This window comes from Monodelphis domestica, chromosome 2, assembly GCF_027887165.1.
Source record: "Monodelphis domestica isolate mMonDom1 chromosome 2, mMonDom1.pri, whole genome shotgun sequence".
Lineage (NCBI taxonomy): Eukaryota > Metazoa > Chordata > Mammalia > Didelphimorphia > Didelphidae > Monodelphis > Monodelphis domestica.
In genome coordinates this window covers 523,997,468-524,013,763 of record NC_077228.1, presented here as the reverse complement: position 1 = coordinate 524,013,763, position 16,296 = coordinate 523,997,468, and the positions used below count along the sequence as shown (strand labels likewise).

The window sequence follows — 16,296 nt, the reverse complement described above, 5'->3', positions numbered from 1 at the left end:
CAGATCGCCTCTGCTGCTCACGTCGGACTCTTGGTGACCCATTTGGGGTTTTCTGGGCAGAAATCCTGCAGGGGTTGGCCATTTCCTTCTCCAGCTCTTTTGAGAGAATGGAGGCAAACAGGGTGAAGTGACCCACCCAGGGTCACACAACTAGTGTCTGAGGCTGGATTTGAACTTGTCTTTCTGACTCCAGCGGATGCTCCTCTCCACAGTGCCCTCTGGGAGGGAAAACAAGACAGTCTTCTCCCTCAAGGAGCTCAGATTCCAGTTAGGGGAGAAAACAGGACACAAGAGTAGACGAATACGTGCCTCCATGGAGTTAGAACAGTTGCTGACATTTCTAAAGGTTTTAAGGTCCCATTTGATCCTCACTACACCCCTATGGGGGAATGACTTGCCCAGGGACACACAGTGGTGTCTGAGACAGGATTCACACCCCAGACTCCCTGATGCTAAATCCATTATGCTCTCTGCTGGTCCGTCTACAGCCTCTCATGAGAATGAGAGGGGATTAGGTACATGGGAACACTCTGAGAAAGCTAAAGAAATATAAATCATCACCTCCTTGTTATTATTATCGTATGAAATTGGGGAGGGGGCTTGGAGAGGACGTTGGACTACACGACCATCCCCTGAATGGATGAGACGGCACTAGATTTGGGGTTCCAAGATGTGGGTTCAAATCCAGACTCTGCCACCTCCTACCTTGTGACTTTGGGCAAGTCCTTTAGTCTTCTTCAACTGTAAAATGAGCAGCATGGTGTGAGCTCAATGGTCTCTGACATTCCCTCCAGCTCTAGCTCTGCTCTTCAGGGGCCCACGAGCCTCAGTTTACCCATCTGGAAAATGAGGGAGTTGGACTAGCTAGTCTCTGAGCCTCCTCAGACCTCTGAGTCTCTGATTCTGGGATCCGGGGGTCTGGGGCAAACAGAGTGGTTCATTCTGTCAAGGATCCTGGGAGGCAGTCAGGAACTAAAGGATCAATGAGCCATAGTTTCTGCTCTCCCAGAGCTGAGGATCTACTCAGGGAGATAAGATGGGGAGGAAGGAAATACACAGCAAAGTGTGACAGGGATGTAAACACCTGCTCTATCAAGCACGGAAGTTCTCCTACCCTGAGGGGGGAGCCTGGAAGGTTTCACAGAGCGAGGGAGGGTCGTTTAAGCTGGACTTAGAAAGTAAAGAAAGCTTCCAAGGAAAGAGTAAGAGCAAGCATTTGGAGGTGGGAAAGCACAGGCAAGGTATGGCCCATTCGGGCTCCAGGATCTAGATTCAGGGAGGGCTGAGATAAAGCTGGGGAAAACCATTCCCAGCAGAGAGGGAGTGCCAGGGGCCAACAAGGCAACAGAGGCTTCGTCCCACCGGACTGGGCGTTCCTCCTCTCGCCCACACCTGGCACAGAGCAGCAGGGCACCTTTGCCAGTTTAGAAATAGCCCCGGCCACATCTGCAGTCCAGAGCTCGGCAAAGGAAGCCTCGGGTACCCAAAGGTGGCAGCCCTCGCTCGCTTGGGGTCGGGAGAGAAGAAGGGCAGGGGTGGGCCAAAGTGGCCGGCTGGCAGCGGAGGCCCCCACCCTGTTTTTAGCAGCATGGCTCATCTCTACTGCCTTTCCAATAATATCCCTTACCACTCCCTAGATAGCCATCCCCTGTTCCAACCTGGCTCGGTGTTTGCTGCTCCCTTCCTCTCCCTCCTCGTGTACCATCCCCAGCCTCGGACATCTAGTCCAGCCCTCTCATTTTACAGATGAATCAACCGAGGCCTGGGGACGATAAGCGGTTTGCTCCAAGTCACAATGGAAAGCCCCTTCCCTCGGATTATGGAAAGGGCCAGAAGGTCATCAACCTCTTCATTTTACAAAGGAGGAAAAACAGAGACCCCCAAAAGTTCAGTGTCCTATACAAGGTCCCACCTATGGCAGCAATAGTGGGTGGATTTGAACTCAGTTCCTAGGACTCCAAGCCTCTTTCCTCTACACAATGTGTCCTCCTCGATTGTAAACATGTGAGTAAGCCCCCGGAAGACCCAGCCTGCTCCCTGTCTTTCCGTAGCTCTCCATCTGCTGGCACGAATGTCGGGCCCATCCTAAATGCTTGCTGCCAGAGTGACTGCCAGGCAGGGACTAGGGATGTCCTGGGTGAGGCTGGCACCAGTTCGGGAAGCAGCTTCAAGGGTTCAAGGAAGCAGAGTGGGTGAGGGGGTCTCACTCAGATCCTCTTTTATTTCTTAAAGAAATTTCCTTCTAAAAACATCTCTATTTCTCTTTCCTGGGCATTGGGAAACTTTGTGGCACTCCGACAGAAAAGGTTCCTACACAGGCTAAGGCTCCTCCCTGAGGTGCCGGGGCTCCCGCTGCTTCGCATCCCCCCAGAATGAGCCCCCAGGTTAGGAGCCCCTAAGATTTCCCCACACCATCTTGACACCCTCCCCAGACACACCCAAACTTTCCTGGGTCTCAGGCTTGTGGCCTTTGGCTCCTGCCAGCTTCCACCCTGCAGAGTCCTTCCTCGGCTGAGGATCTGAGCATTCCAGGCTACATGAAGTCCAATGCTTTCATTTTGCAGAGGAGGAAACTGAGGCACAGAGTTGGGAAAGTAACCTCCTGAGGGTCTCCCAGGAAGGGGTCCAGACTCCATCCCAAGCCTTCCTGCACGGCACCCCTTTGATGGCACCTTAGAGTGTGAAGGGGGGAGCGGAGAGAAGCCAGAGGGGAGAGGAGAGGAGAGGAGAGAGAAGAGGAGGGGAGAGGAGAGGAGAGGAGAGGAGAGGAGAGGAGAGGAGAGGAGAGGAGAGGAGAGGAGAGGAGAGGAGAGGAGAGGAGAGGAGAGGAGAGGAGAGGAGAGGAGAGGAGAGGAGAGGAGAGGAGAGGAGAGAGAAGAGGAAGGGAGAGAAGGGGGACAGACGGAGGGGCCGAGCTACCTCAGATCACAAATTAGTTCCCCTTACTGAGTTTCTGAGCTCCCGATGGGCCTCAGGGCTGGTGTGGGGAGATCTGTGGGGTGGGGCTTTGGGAAAGTTGCAATAAGACAAGGGACAGCCTCCCTGGGAGCCCCCTGTCCCCCCACTTTGAGGGGGTGCCCTGAGCAGCCCCATTCCCGTCACTGGCCTCCCTGCCCACCAGCCTCCTAGACTACCAGCTCTAGAAGAAGGAATGTAGTGCCTCCCTCTGGATCTTGCTGAGTGTGGGTCCTCATTGGGGTACGGCTGCTGGGGGATCCTGGGATCCCCACCCTCTTCTCCATACAGGCGGCCCAGGGAGCTGAGGTGCTTCCTAAGGGGGGGGGAGGAGACCTGCAGGCCTCGTCTCAGGGAGCGAGCTTCCTTCTTGCCTAGATGGGGGCCTTGTCAGGCCCCCTTGAGGGCTCCCTGCCATTGGATCAGGGCAGGGGAACCCAACTGGTCCTCAGGTTATAGATTCCGTCATCTCTTTACACATTAGGACTTAGAGAGGGGGCAGCTGGCTGGTTCAGTGGATAGAGCACTTGGCCTAGAGTCAGGAGGTGCTGGGTTCAAATGTGACCTCAGCCTGTCCTAGCTGTGTGACCCTGGACAAGTCACTTGACCCCCACTGCCTAGCCCTTACCTCTCTTCTGCCTCGGACCGATGCACAGAATTGATTCAATGACAGAAAACAATGGTTTTAAAAGCCCGTGACCGAGAAAGGAGAAGCGGCTTGAGCCAGAACGGGGAGAGTCATAATTTGAACCCAAGGCCAGGGCTCGATGCATGACAACAGCCATTCGGGACCCAGGCCTGTGCGCTGCACGATACAGCGCTCCAGGGCTCCCTGGCCACCCCGAGTCTCCGTGCTTCTGGCGCCATCCCCTAGCCGCTCGGAGCCTCTGCTCTTCCGTCAGGAGAATGGGGGGGGGATTCATCAGAACAAGCGCCGGGTGGATGGGCAGAGGGGCGCCCCGGAGGAGAACCAGCCCCCTCCCTGTGCCGTCTCGCCAGTGGCCGCCTCTGCCCCCTGGAGCCGCCCGGGAGCGTGCGCGAGCCGCCGTCGCCACCGCCGCCGCGGGCCCCTTTAAGGCTCCCCGGGGGCTGGGGCTGCGCGGCGCGCGCCCTCCCTCTCCCCTCCCCCTTCCGCCCCCTCCTTCCTCCTCCTCCTCCTCCTCCTCCTCCTCCTCCTCCTCCTCCTCCTCCTCCTCCTTCTCCGTCCCCTCCTTCTCCATTCCCCTCGCACCCGGCGGAGGGAGAGGGGGCGCGAGGCGGGGCTCTCGCGCGTGTGCGGCTCGCGCCGGCCGGAGCAGGGAGGGAGGGCGGCGAGCGAAGCTCGCGAGGGGCGCTGGGCCCCCGGAGCTCCGGCCAGCGCTGCCCAGCCAGCCCCGAGCGCGCCAAGCCTGCCGGAGCCGCCACCGCCCCCGTCATGAGCCCCGGGAGCCGCCCGTGAGGCGCCCGGCCGCCTGGCCCACGACTGCCGCAGCTGCGCGCGTGGAGGTAGGCACCCGGGGCCCAGGCCGGGGCGGGGGTGGGGGGTGGGCGTCCCGGGCCGCCTTTTGTGTTGGGTTTCCCTGGAGCGCAGCCTCCTCCCCTCGCCTGTGCCCCCTCCTCAGCGGGGGGAGGCGGGGGCCCGAGCTGAGCTCCCTCCCCTTCCCTCTACAATCGCGGGGGGCGGGGGGGGGGGGACGGGCTTCCTGCGGGAGCGAGAGCCGCCAGCCTGAGCGCCGCAGGGAGCCGGGTGTCCCCTGGGCGCTGATGGTGTACGTGGTGGGGGGACCGGGAGAGGGCATGGGGCTGCCCACCTTCTCCTTACCGACCCTGCTTCGAGCTTGCGCCCCCCCCCCCCCGCTCGGATTTCCCTGGCCTCGGGGAGGGGCCCCGGAGCCCGCACTACGGGGACAATAGGTGAGCCGAGCTGGGAGCCCGCCTTCCCTCTGGGGGCTCCATGCGGCCCGGAGACAGGCGATGGAGCCCCAGGGCTTCCCGTGGTCCGGGCTCTGGGGCAGCCCCGAGCTCGGAAACATCCCAGGTGGGGGGAGGCCGGCCCCGCTGGCCTGGGGGACCTCGTGACTGCGAGCCCCTCAGTGCTGTTTCACTTGAGTTCATTTGGAAATTAGTTTAAAATGGGGGGGGGGGGCGAGGGGGGGACCGGAGGAAGAAGAGGGAGGATCTGGCCTGGGGCTGGGCCAGGCCGGGGGTCCTGGAGGGCGCACTCGGGGGACTTCGGGAAGATTTCGGTGGTAAGAACTGCGAGCTGGCGGCTGTCTCCAAGCCCAGGAGGCTGGCAGGGACAGGGCAAGGGTCTAGAAGGAGGGAGGCACGCTTTGGTTCCTCTGGTGAACAGACGCCAGCCCTGCCTCTCTGGGGTGGGTGCCGCCTCCTCCTCCTGTTGTCTGAGGGGCACGGGCAGACCCCTAAGGCCCCCTAGGATTGCCATTCTCCCCGCACTTTGACGGCAGGGCAGGCTGGAGAAAAGGGGGCTTCTCCCACATACAGCTCCCCTGCCCCAGAGTCAGAGGGTCCCCCTTGGGTGGGGGACAGAGGTGGCTCTCTCATCCCCCCTTGGGTGTTTGTTCTGGTTCCCCCCCTGCCCCAGACTTCTTCAGGAAAGCCCCCAGCCCTGAAGGAGGAGGCCCTGGGGAGCATCCGAGGCTCCAGGAGGGGCCTCAGGGAGGACACACAGCCTGGAGTGTGGGACCTTGTTCAGGGGGGCAGAGGAAAGAGGAAGGAAGGAATTATCCGCTTCCTACTGTGTCAGGCTGCTGCTACTGCTCTGTGCTAAGATACAGGCAGAGGCCGAGAAATGAATGAGAAGAGAGTTTCCAGAAGGCAACAGGGAGATCAGGGAAGGCCCCTTGGAGGCGGGCACCCGGGGCTCAAAGGGGGTAGCCGTGAAGACCCAGAGAGAGAATGTCCCAGGCCTGCGAGAGACAGGAGGAAGGGGCTGCAAGGAGCCGGGACTCCTGAGTGCAGAGGACGTCTGTAAACCTTAGAGCTCTGGATAAATGCTGCCCATTGACTGAGAGCAGACGGTGGTGTTCCTCTGGGTATTCTGGGAAACTAACTGGATCCAAAATGCTGCTGCTGCTGTTGCTGTTGTTGTTATTTTAATACAAAACTCTTCCCACACCATCTGATTCCACCTCCCTGTGTTAGTCAAGTCTGCTGACCTCCAGGGGCATCTAGGTCCCCACAGGAGCTAGAACCTGGAGCTTCCCCCCCCCCAGCCTCAGTCTTCCCAAGCCAGGGGAAGGAGGGGAGTGGACGGGATGTGTGGTTTGTCTGGCTCAGGTCTCTGGACTCCAGGCTTCCCCCCAGGAATGGCAACCCCCAGACCACAGGCCTGCCTTCTCCTGGGCCTTTTCCTGACTCTCCTCTTTCTTTCTCCTCCAAGTACAGTCCGATGAAAGAATCCTTGGATTCTAGTTCAAGATGAGCCTGCCCCGAAAAGGCCGAGGCAGGAAGGCATTGCCAGGAAGCCTTCTGCCGAAGGTGCCCTTATTTTAATGAGCGTTCCCACTTAGAGGCCGACCTTGGGGGCCCTGGCCTGGCTCTGTGCTCAGACAAGGTGGCTTGATTTAATTCTCCACTTCATGGCTGTCTTGATCTCTGACCTCCGGCTGTCCCAGGGGAGCTCCCTGCTACCTCTGAGGACCGATGGGGGCGTTCCCCCTTTGTCACTCACAAATGGACGACATCTGGATCTCGGTCACATTGTAGAGTGGGATGGTGGGGACTGGGGGGAGGGGAAATGCTGACCGAAGGCATGGAAGGGGGGCATGGCCGAGTGGAGGGGAGGGTCTCGGCTACCTCTTCTCTGTCTCTGTCTCCCTCTTTCTCTCCTCTCTCTCCCTCTTTTCCTGTATCCCTTTCCCCTCTTCCCTCCCTCTCTCTTTCTCTCCCATTTTTCCTCTCTTCTTCACTCACTGTCTCTCTGTGTCTCTGTCTTTCTGTCTCTCTGTGTTTCTGTCTTTCTGTCTCTGTGTGTCTGTGTGTCTGTATCTCTCTGACTCTCTCTCTCCCCTTTCCTCTCTCCCTTTCCCCCTCTCTTCCTTCCTTTCTCTTCTTCTCCTTTTTCCCTTCTCTTACTTCCTCCCCTCTCCTTCTCTCTCTGTCTAATGTGTGTGTCTCTCTCTCACTCCCTGTCTCTCTGTGTCTCTGACTTTCTGTCTCTCTGTGTGTCTTTCTCTGACTCTCTCTCCCTTTTTTCCTCCCCCCCTCTCTCTTTCTCTCCTTTTCCCCTCTCTTCCTTCCTCCCCTCTCTCTTTCTCTCCCTCTCTCTCTCTCTCTTTCTCTCCCTCTCCCTCTCTGTCTCTCCCTTTCTGTCTCTCTCTCTCTGTCTCTCTTCCTTTCTCTCTCCCTCTCTCTTTCTCTCTCCCTCTCTGTCTCTGTCTCTCTCTTTCTCTCCCTCTCCCTCTCTGTCTCTCCCTTTCTCTCTCCCTCTCTGTCTCTGTCTCTCTCTTTCTCACTCCCTCTCTCTCTCTGTCTCTCCCTCTCTCTCTCCCTCTGTCTGTCTGTCTCTCTCTTCCTTTCTCTCTCTCTCTGTCTCTGTCTCTCTCTTTCTTTGTCTGTCTCTCTTTCTCTGTCTCTCTGTCTGTCTCTCTCTGTCTCTCTCTCTGTCTCTCTCTGTCTCTGTCTCTCTCTCCCCCTCTCTGTCTGTCTGTCTGTCTGTCTCTCCCCCCCTTCCTCCCTCTCCCTCTCTCTCTCTCTCTCCCTCTCTCTCTCTCTCTCTCTCTCTCTCTCTCTCTCTCTCTCTCTCTCTCTCTCTCTCTCTCTCTCTCAGGGATGGGTAATGTGTGGAGGCAGCTCCTCAGGAAGGGGAGAGGAGGAGCGCAGGAAGGAGGGGGGGCTGTGGCACCGGTGGGGGAGGCACCAGGCTCAGTTTCCGCTCTGGTATTGCCCTGCAGAGCAACCCAGGCATATTCCTTCTTGGCATGAATAGAGAAATCAGGGGGGAAAAAATCCAAGTGTCCAGGCAGAGGAGAATGAAGGCCAGTCAGCTCTCCAAGGCTTCTGTGGGCTTGTCAGCAACAGCCTTGAGGGAGAGGGAAGGACTTTGACGCTGGCGGTGAGGGAAGGGGAGGCCACTTCTCCCCCTGCCAGATCCTGGTGTACTTCTTGCACGGTGGCTGCCTTTTAGAGAACCAGAGCTTTGGACACAAGGCGAAAGCGTTTCTGAGAGGGAAGGAAACCAGAGGAAGAGAAAATTGACACCCTCCTCCGGTTTTGTTTGCTTGTTTTGTGTTGCGCAAAAGGGAGCTGCTTCCCCAGCAAGCCTTCTCTGAGCACCCAGCCCTCCGGGAATTCCCTGTGCTCTGCACCCCTCTCTCCAGTGAGGCATTTAGTAAGAGGGTGTTTCTTTTCATGCACATCTTTTACCTGTTTGCTTTGAGTAACAGTTTTTCATAATAAAGTGTTTTTGGTGCCGCCTTTCATAGAGGTGAGCTTACAGGCTGACCACCTGGTCTGCTGGGCTGTTCTGGATGGGAGGCCTCCCTCCTCAGTGGTACTGTAAGCTCTCTGGGGGCTCCTCTATGGTCCTGCCTCCTTTCTTCGCCCCCTTGTCCTTGGGAAGCACGATGGGTGCTTCCTAAATCCGGACCGAAACCCACAAGAGGACACCCGAGTAGCTCTTGGCCCAAGGGGGAGCCACAGGCTGTGGGGGGGGGGCTGAGGGGCTGCCCTCCCCTGACTGGACTTGAAAGCATTTCTCGTACTGTGGAAAGAAGACTGGATGTGGAGTCCAAGGACCTGGGTTTGAATTCCGGCTTTGCCACTTACTCTGTGTGTGAGCGTGGACAATGATCAGACGTCCAAAATCCATAGTTGTTTGGTCTGCAAAACAAAGAGGTGGGGCCAGACGTCTCCCCGCAGCCCCCCCCCCAAGCTCTTTCTAGATCCGCGAGCCTATGAAGGGAGCCCACTTTTTAGGAAGGAGTCAAGAACAAGGCACAGGCCTCGGGGAGCCCTTCGGGTGGTGGACGGCTCTCCCTGAACACGAGCAAGGAGAGGCGAGGCACTAGTTGTTTTGTTCAGTCTCTGAAGCTCTTCCCTCCCAAGAACCTGCACACTTCACCCTGCTTCCTGAAAAGGAAATTCCTGGGCTTACTGGCTACCCTTTGCGCCCCCAGAGAACAAGTTCATCTTTTTTAGTTCAGAAACAAAATACTTAGTTCTTGGCGCCAAATGCCGTTCTGTGCTGCCGGAGGCAGCGAAGAGGGACCAAGACTCTTCCGTTATCAATACATTTAATAGGAGAAGCGATAGAAATGCCCCAGATGGTGGGAGTTCTCTGTGATGAAGAATGAGGGTTCTTTGAGGAAAGTGTTTGTGGGGAAAAGCAGGGAAAGCTTTCTGAGAAAAGTAGCCACTGAGCCGGGCCTCGAAGGCTGGGTAGATGGGGCAAGATTAGGGTGGGTCTTGAATACCAGGCTAAGGGGTTTGGGACGGTGGGAAGAAGCCTGCGTTTGGAGTCCAAGGACCTGGGTTTGAATTCTGGCTTTGCCACCTATTCTAGGGGTGACCGTGGGCCATGATCCAACTTCCTAACTCCATAGTTGTTTGGCAATGGGTAGCTAGTAAGGTTTTAGAGCAGGGAAGTAACGGGCTCCAACTTATTGCTTTGGGCACGTAAATCTTGTCCCAGGAGGGGGACCGGATGGGAGGCATCCTTGGAGGCAGGGAGATTGGGGGTAATGGATGGAGCCCAGAGAGAGGCAGCCCTGAGGAACAGGGAGAGCAGGAGCCTGGAGAAGGGTGCAGAAAGCTTGGAGGGGCAGGAGGAGTTGAGCGGGGCTCATGCCTCTCTGTTCACTGGGTGAGGTGCTCTGCAGGGTGCTGAGTTTCCATTTCAGGATGATGGGAAAGATCTGGAATAGCCATTGTGGGAAATCATGAAGTGAATATAAAGACGACTGTCAGCAAGAGCCTTGAAGACAGGCATCTGGAGAAAGAATTAGGCCACCCCTTGCTTGCCCAGGAGCCAGACTGAGGGCCCAGGCTGGGGTGAGCAGAGCCCCTGTGGGAGTGGGAGAAGGGGAGAGAGATGGTGCATGGATATTGTCCGCCCTGCCTCAGCCCCATCTTGGACCCTCTGAGGGAAGGTGCAGAGCCGGCCGAGAGCACCCAAGGGGGCCCTGTGTACAGGAATGGACTCAGATCTCTCCCTTCCTCCCCTCGCTCCTCCTCACAGCCTTGAAGAGGCATCATCCAGAGGGATTTGGCCTGGAGATTACCCTCCCCGTATCCCAGCCATTTCCCCTCCTCCTTCCCATTCCAGCCACTGCCTGGGAACTGTCCAACAGAATCCAGGTGCTGAAGGAAGGGGCCCTCGTGGCCGGCCCAGGTCCCACGCACAGCCACAGTCTCTTTGCTGTGTGGTGGCCAGCCTCAGGGCCCCTGGCAGAGGGCACAGGTGGCCCTACAGATTGTCCTCTCTGCTGCTGGCTCACCAAACCCTTCCCAGCCTTCCAAGGCTAGCTCAGTTGCCTCCTCCACCAGGAAGCCTTCTGGAACCTCAGCCCCCTTTCCCCACTTTCTCCTTGGAATTTCTACCACAGTTAGCTAGCTCCAGCAACTGGGTCCTGGAATTCAGTGCTGCTGTGGTTCTCTCAGCCCCACTCTGGGCTTGATTTGCCTTTTGTTTGGTGGGTGCCCTCCCAGCCAGAAGGTGAGCTTCCTGTGGGCAGGCTCCTTCTCCTCTCCATCCTCTCTTGTCGGAGGCAGGATGCTCTGGTGCAGGCTTGGCTCCTCCGCCAGTGCTTTTAGCATGAATGAGGGATGGAGCCGCCATCAGAGGGCCAGGCAGGGTGCAGCTACCAGTGGATTCTCTTCCCTTCTCTTCTCGCAGGCCGGGGGACTCTGGCTATGGAACCCTGCCTGGGCAATGTCAGGCTTTTTATGTCTTGGTTAGTTTTGCTGAACTGTTTTCTCTCTTTTTGATGTAAAGGAGGATAAAGCCTGGGGAGCGGGCCTGGGAAACGTCAGGGATAGAAACCAAGGCACAGAGCAGACGGGGTGATTATCATTGGGCAGCAGCCCATGACTCTATTGGTTCTAATGTCCCCGCTCTTCCCACGTTTCTCTCCCCATTCAGTGCTCCCCCAACTCCCAGGTGCCTCCTTCTCCCCTGCCTCCCCTTCTGTCTTAGTATCAGTTTTAGGAAAGAAGAACGGCAAGGGCTGGGCGACTGGAATGCAGTGACTGGCCCAGGGTCTATACTTCAGAAACGTCTGCGGCCCAATTTGAACCCGTCCCTCCTGCCCTCTAGGCCTGGCACTTTATCCGCTGTGCTACCCAGCTGCCTCTCCTGCTTCTTCATAGACGTAAACTTCCCGGGTCTGGAGTACCAGAATGCGAGTGCAGCTGGGGGTGGGGAGTGGAGCACGAACGAGCCTTCTTCAGGAAAGATCTGAGATTTAGAACTGGCGGGAAGCGTAGAGAGCATGGCGTCCACACTTTTCATCTTTGAGATGAAAAAATCAAAGGCCCAGGGAAGGGAAGGCTCGGAGAGTGACCCAGCGGGGAAATATCCACGTCAATATTTGAGCCCAAGCCTTTGTCCCTGACTCCCAGAGTCCATCAGATTTGTCAGAAGATCTGGGTTCAAATCTTACCTTCCTGGGCCTCCGTTTCCTCATCTGAAAGATGATAGATTGAGGCCAGCTGGCCCCCAAGGTACCCTTCCCAGTTCTAAATCCAATGACAAAGAAGAGCTTAGGAAGAATACTGTTCAAACCAGAGAAATGCTTCAAGAATACAGGGAAAGCCTGGGAATTCTGAGAGAAGCCTCCAAAGGGGATAGCGAAGGATGAATGGCTTTCCAGGAAGCCCTAATAGTGCAGGAGATGGATTGCCTCCTCTGCCCGCTGATACTGCCTGTGCCAGGAGGCTGGCCATGGCGTTCCGTGGCACCCCAGGGCAGGGGGCTCTTAAGCCATGAGCAGTATTGATCGTGATCACGTTAAATGGCGAGATTTGTGCCTCCGGCCTCGTTCTCACTGTTTTCCTGGTCCCCCTCCCCCAGGACCATTTCTCTAAGAAAGAGGAAGGGAGGCACGAAAGGCAGCGAGATGCCCAAGTTTGAAGTTGGGGCCCCGGGGACCTAGAAACACTCAAGGATTCCGCAGACCTTGCAGATCTGAGAGAAACAAGGTCAGGCTTCAGACCCGAGCAGACTTCCCTATCACTGGGCTTCCCGTCTCTTGCCTTCGCCAGGCCTCCCCCTGGGCTATAGCTGCGCACCGAGCCCCTCCCCAAGGCTCCGGGGGGCCTTCAGGCTTGGTGGGGGAGTCTGTGGGAGGGATGGTGGGGTTCAGGACAGTGGCGAGGCCACCAGCCTCCTTTTCCTCGTCGCACCACCCGACCACAGGGCTTCCTGTGCCGAGAAGAGGGGCGGCGCTGGCTATGGCTGGGACGGGTATTTGGGGGCCCCCACTGGGCTTTGGGGACGTTCTGGTGGCTTGTGTTGTCTAAAGCCAGAGGCCAAGTCAAGTCACTTTGAACTCCCAAGTCCGCTGGTGGGCTCTATAAAGTGGAGGAGGCCGGCGCTGTGTGCGAGAACCTTGGCTTTGGAGACCAAAGACTTGGGCCCAAATTAGGCCTGTGCCACGCCCTCCCTGGGCGGCGTTGGGTGAGCCGCGCCCTCTCCGGAGACTCAGTTTCCCTGCCTGTAGAAAGGGGCCGTGGTGGCCGAGTTCTTTCCGGCAGCTCCGATGAGGCGGCGAGGACGGGTCAGGCATGCTGACTTTGCACCCCAGAGCCCCTGGGCACAGTTCTCGGCATCGAGCCTTTAAGGGTGGAAAATCACATCCGTGCACCGTGGAGGAAAGAGGCCTCCAGCCCCTCCTCACCTTGTGTCTGAGCGCGGATGGTGCCCGAGGTGGGATGGGAGCTCCAGGGCTCTGCGGGCCGGAGGCATCCTGGAGGGATTCCTGAAGGAGGTGGGACTTTGGGCCAGGCTTTGATGGGCTGACCGCATCGAGAGGGGTAGAGAGATTCCTCCCTTGAAGTGAGTTCAGATCCAGCCCCTGACAATTGCTTGGTGTGTGACCCTGAGCAAGTCACTTGCTGCTGTTTGCCTCAGTTTCCTCATCTGTCAGCGATCTGGAGGAAGAGATGTGCCGCCTCTTCGGTATCTGGCCAAGAAAACCCCAAAGGAGGTCCCCAAGAGTTGGACACTGAGCCAGCGATGCCACGGCAACAGCCGTTGTGCTCGGCGCCTGCAGTGTGCCTGGCAGTGTGCCGGTCCTGAGGGGAGTCCCGTCCTCTTCCCCAAGCCTTCTCTCCGCGCCCCCTCTCACGTGGCCTTCCCTGGACCCTCTCTTTCTTAGGTGGTCTTCCCTGACTAGGGTGGAAGAGTCTAGAAGAGTTCCGCGTAGATGCTTGATGGCTCTCAAGAGACCTGCCCTTCTCTAGAGACAGGCTCCAGGCCTGGGCCTGGATTAGTAGGAGGAGCTTCTGGATGAGGAAACTCCCAGCATCCTTCTGAAATGTGTAGGCTTAGGGAGTTGCTTCAGGCGCAAGGAAGTGACTTGCCCAAGGGAGCACAAGCGGGATGTGTCCGAGGCAGGATTGGAACCCAGTCCCTCTGGCTCCAAGGCTCCCTTGCTAAGCATTCTGTCTTCCTTTGAAGGAGTCTAGGGGCTGCTTCTACGAGAGGGAAGGGAGGAAGGCCTCCGCTTTCTCCCCTCTCTCCCCTCTCACCCTTCCCATCTGACTCCGACCTGAAACGGCTCTCCCCGAGCTGCCCAAGCCGGGGCCCTTTCCCGGGGCCTCCGCCTGGCGGATCTCCCTCTCCTCCGAGGCAGTGAGCATCCCGTCGCCCTGGGAGACGCCCCGCCGTCCCGTTCCGTCTGGTCCAGAGCGGCCCTTGGCTGGGTTCCACCGCGGCCGGCCCTCCCTACGCCTCGGTCCTTTGGAGGGCCGGGAGGGAGCGGCCGGGACTCTCTGGTGCCCGGAAGAGCCGCCCGCGCGGGACAGAGTCTGCCATCGCCATCGGGCATCCCGGGAGAAGGCAACCTGAGAGTGACCCAACAGCACGTCCTGGGCTACAGCGTCCAGGCACGGAACAAGCCACATCTCGCTGGGAGCCAGCTGTGGCCAGGCCCGAAGAGCTGTGAGGACGGGTCGCGGGCGAAGCCCGTCCTGGGCAGCCTCGCCCTGGGTTTGCCCTGGGTTTGCCCGCGGAAGAGGGCTGGGATGGGGCGAGCCCTGAGGGCTCCTCGGGGTCCCCAGGCGGGGAGTCGGGCGTGGAGAGGAAGCGTCCCCGCGGCCTCAGTTTCTTCATCTGTAAAATGGGGGTGCAGTGGATGTCTATAGGGCCTCCTCGTGACCCCAGTGACCCCAGGACCCAGACGGAGCACCCAGAGGGCAGAAATCCTTTTTATTTGTTCCTTTTCTCCCCAAACCCAAGGGCAACACACAGAAGCGCTTCAGGGATGAGCTCACTGTTGGGTCTCCTGCAGGAACCAGGCTCCGGAAGAGGGAGTGACTTCGGGTCACGGGCCGGACAGAGCTGGAGGGGACTTCAGAGGCCAGCTAGTCCAACCCCCTCATTTTACAGATGGGGAAACTGAGTCTGGAAGAAATTACGCGCCCAGAGTCACACAGGCAGTGAGTGGCAGAAAGCAGCTTTACATGTCGGGCTTTGACCCCGGCTCAGCGTTCTCTGTCCACTCAGCACCCCTCCGTGTCCAGCCGCTCTTGATGACTTCATGCCCTTCCCCTCCCCCACCCTGTGTGCAATAGGATCAGTCATCCCCTCCCCCACTTCCCCAAGCGGGGCTGTGACTCAGAGATCGCCGGGGAGAGGGCCGGGGCTCTTAGTCATCCCAGAATGGGGCGAGCTTGTACCTGACGCCCCGTGCCAGGCCTTCTGTGAGGAAGCCGCACGGCCTGGGTTCCTCCTCTCTCCCGCTGGCTCCTTCAGCCTTCCGGGCCTCGCTGGCCCCTCCGTAGAAGCGCAGGGAGAGGGGACGCGCCGTCCCGGGCCCTGCCAGGTCTGCCACTGTAGCTCTCTGGGCGTGAATCCGCTCCTCGTCTGCTCCTCGGGAGGAAAAGAACCACCTTGTGACAAACGAGCCCTTTCTGTGACTGTCTGAGTCACGTGACCCATCCATCCACCTGCGGGGGGGGGGGGCAGAAGATGCTGAGACCGGCGCCCCCCCCCATAGAGAGCCTCCCTGGGCACCTTCATGGCTTCCCGGCTTTTGTCCAGCGCTGGCCCTTTAAGGAAGCCCGGCCAGGCAGGGGCATGTGATGGATTCCTGGGAGAGCCGCCTGCCATTAAGAGGAAGGCCGGAGGCGGCCTCATGAATATTTGAAGGGGCAGACCTTGAGCCTGGCCCATCCGGAGGGGCTGGCCCGGAACTGCTCATTCAGCTCGCTGGCTCCTCCAGGCTATTTTTACCCAGGGAAGAACTCCTGGGTCTTCAGCAAGCCAAGGCTCCGGCCTCTCCTGTGCCCTCCGGGACCCCCCCCGCCGGGCGGACGTTGGCCTGGAGAGAGCTCCGGTCCTGCCCCTTTGCAGCCTTCCTTAACTCCGTGCCGAGGCCTGGGCTAAAGGAGGGCAGAGGAAGCCCATGTGGATGGAATGGAAGCTCGGCGGTCATCTGTGCAGTCGCCGTCCCTCCTCCGAACTCTCCTGTACGGGGTACAGAGCAGAGAGACAAACAAGGGGCCCCCTCACTAGCGCACCTACACAGCGGTCCTGGGCCGGGGCCTCGGTGGGGAGGGCGTGCACGCCCGGGGCAAAGGCCCGCAGGTCAGAGACTGCTGGTCCCAAAGGAGGAACATTTGGATCCGTGGAGGGGGCGCTCCGTGATAAGCCTTACGAAGGCGGCTGCTGAGCCATCTAAGGGCTCGGCCAGGGGCTGGGTCCTCCCCCCACCATTCATTCCCCCCAACGGTGACCCCTCTTTAGCACCCACCAACTTAGAACGAGTGACGGGGCCAGGATGCACCGGGTGGTCCTTGGAGCCCAGGATGGGCTCAGAGAGGCTCCCGTGTCTGTAAGGCGCCTCCTTCCCCTTCTCCGTCTGTGAAGAGAGAGAAGATCCGGTGGCCTCTGCAGTCCTTTTCCTCCCCAGTGCTCGGCCCGGTCCGCTGGCTTCAGACTGACCGCCGAAGGGGCAGCATAGTCGGGCTGTGAGAGCTTAGAAGCTCCGCGACCTGAGGCAAACCACCCGCCTCGCTGGGCCTCTGAGATCCCCCGCAGCCAGGGGCCGGCTGGGCCAGAGCAGCCCGCTCCCTCCTGTGGGCCCGATGGATGGGGCAGCTGGGGTCGGAGGGGCCACCCGTGACGCCGTGGAGCTGGGCACGGAGCCACGTCCCCAGAGGGGCGGCCTGGCAGCG

At 58.9% G+C, this 16,296-nt stretch overlaps 1 protein-coding gene and 1 long non-coding RNA gene across 2 annotated transcripts in view; one reads left to right on the top strand and one right to left on the bottom strand.

Annotated features, from left to right (window-relative positions):
* Positions 1–4,165: 4,165 nt before the first annotated feature.
* SH2B2 (SH2B adaptor protein 2) overlaps positions 4,166–16,296 on the top strand; it is a 56,086-nt gene continuing 43,955 nt past the window's right edge. Inside the window, exon 1 of the mRNA XM_056819801.1 lies at positions 4,166–4,440. The gene's annotated coding sequence lies outside the window, so the exon portion shown is untranslated. The remainder of the gene's footprint in view (positions 4,441–16,296) is intronic.
* On the bottom strand, positions 9,175–15,860 carry LOC130457559 (uncharacterized). Its single transcript, XR_008916871.1, has 2 exons — positions 14,797–15,860; positions 9,175–14,521 (listed from the first exon to the last, which is right to left on the bottom strand). It is a non-coding gene; the product is annotated as an uncharacterized LOC130457559 (long non-coding RNA).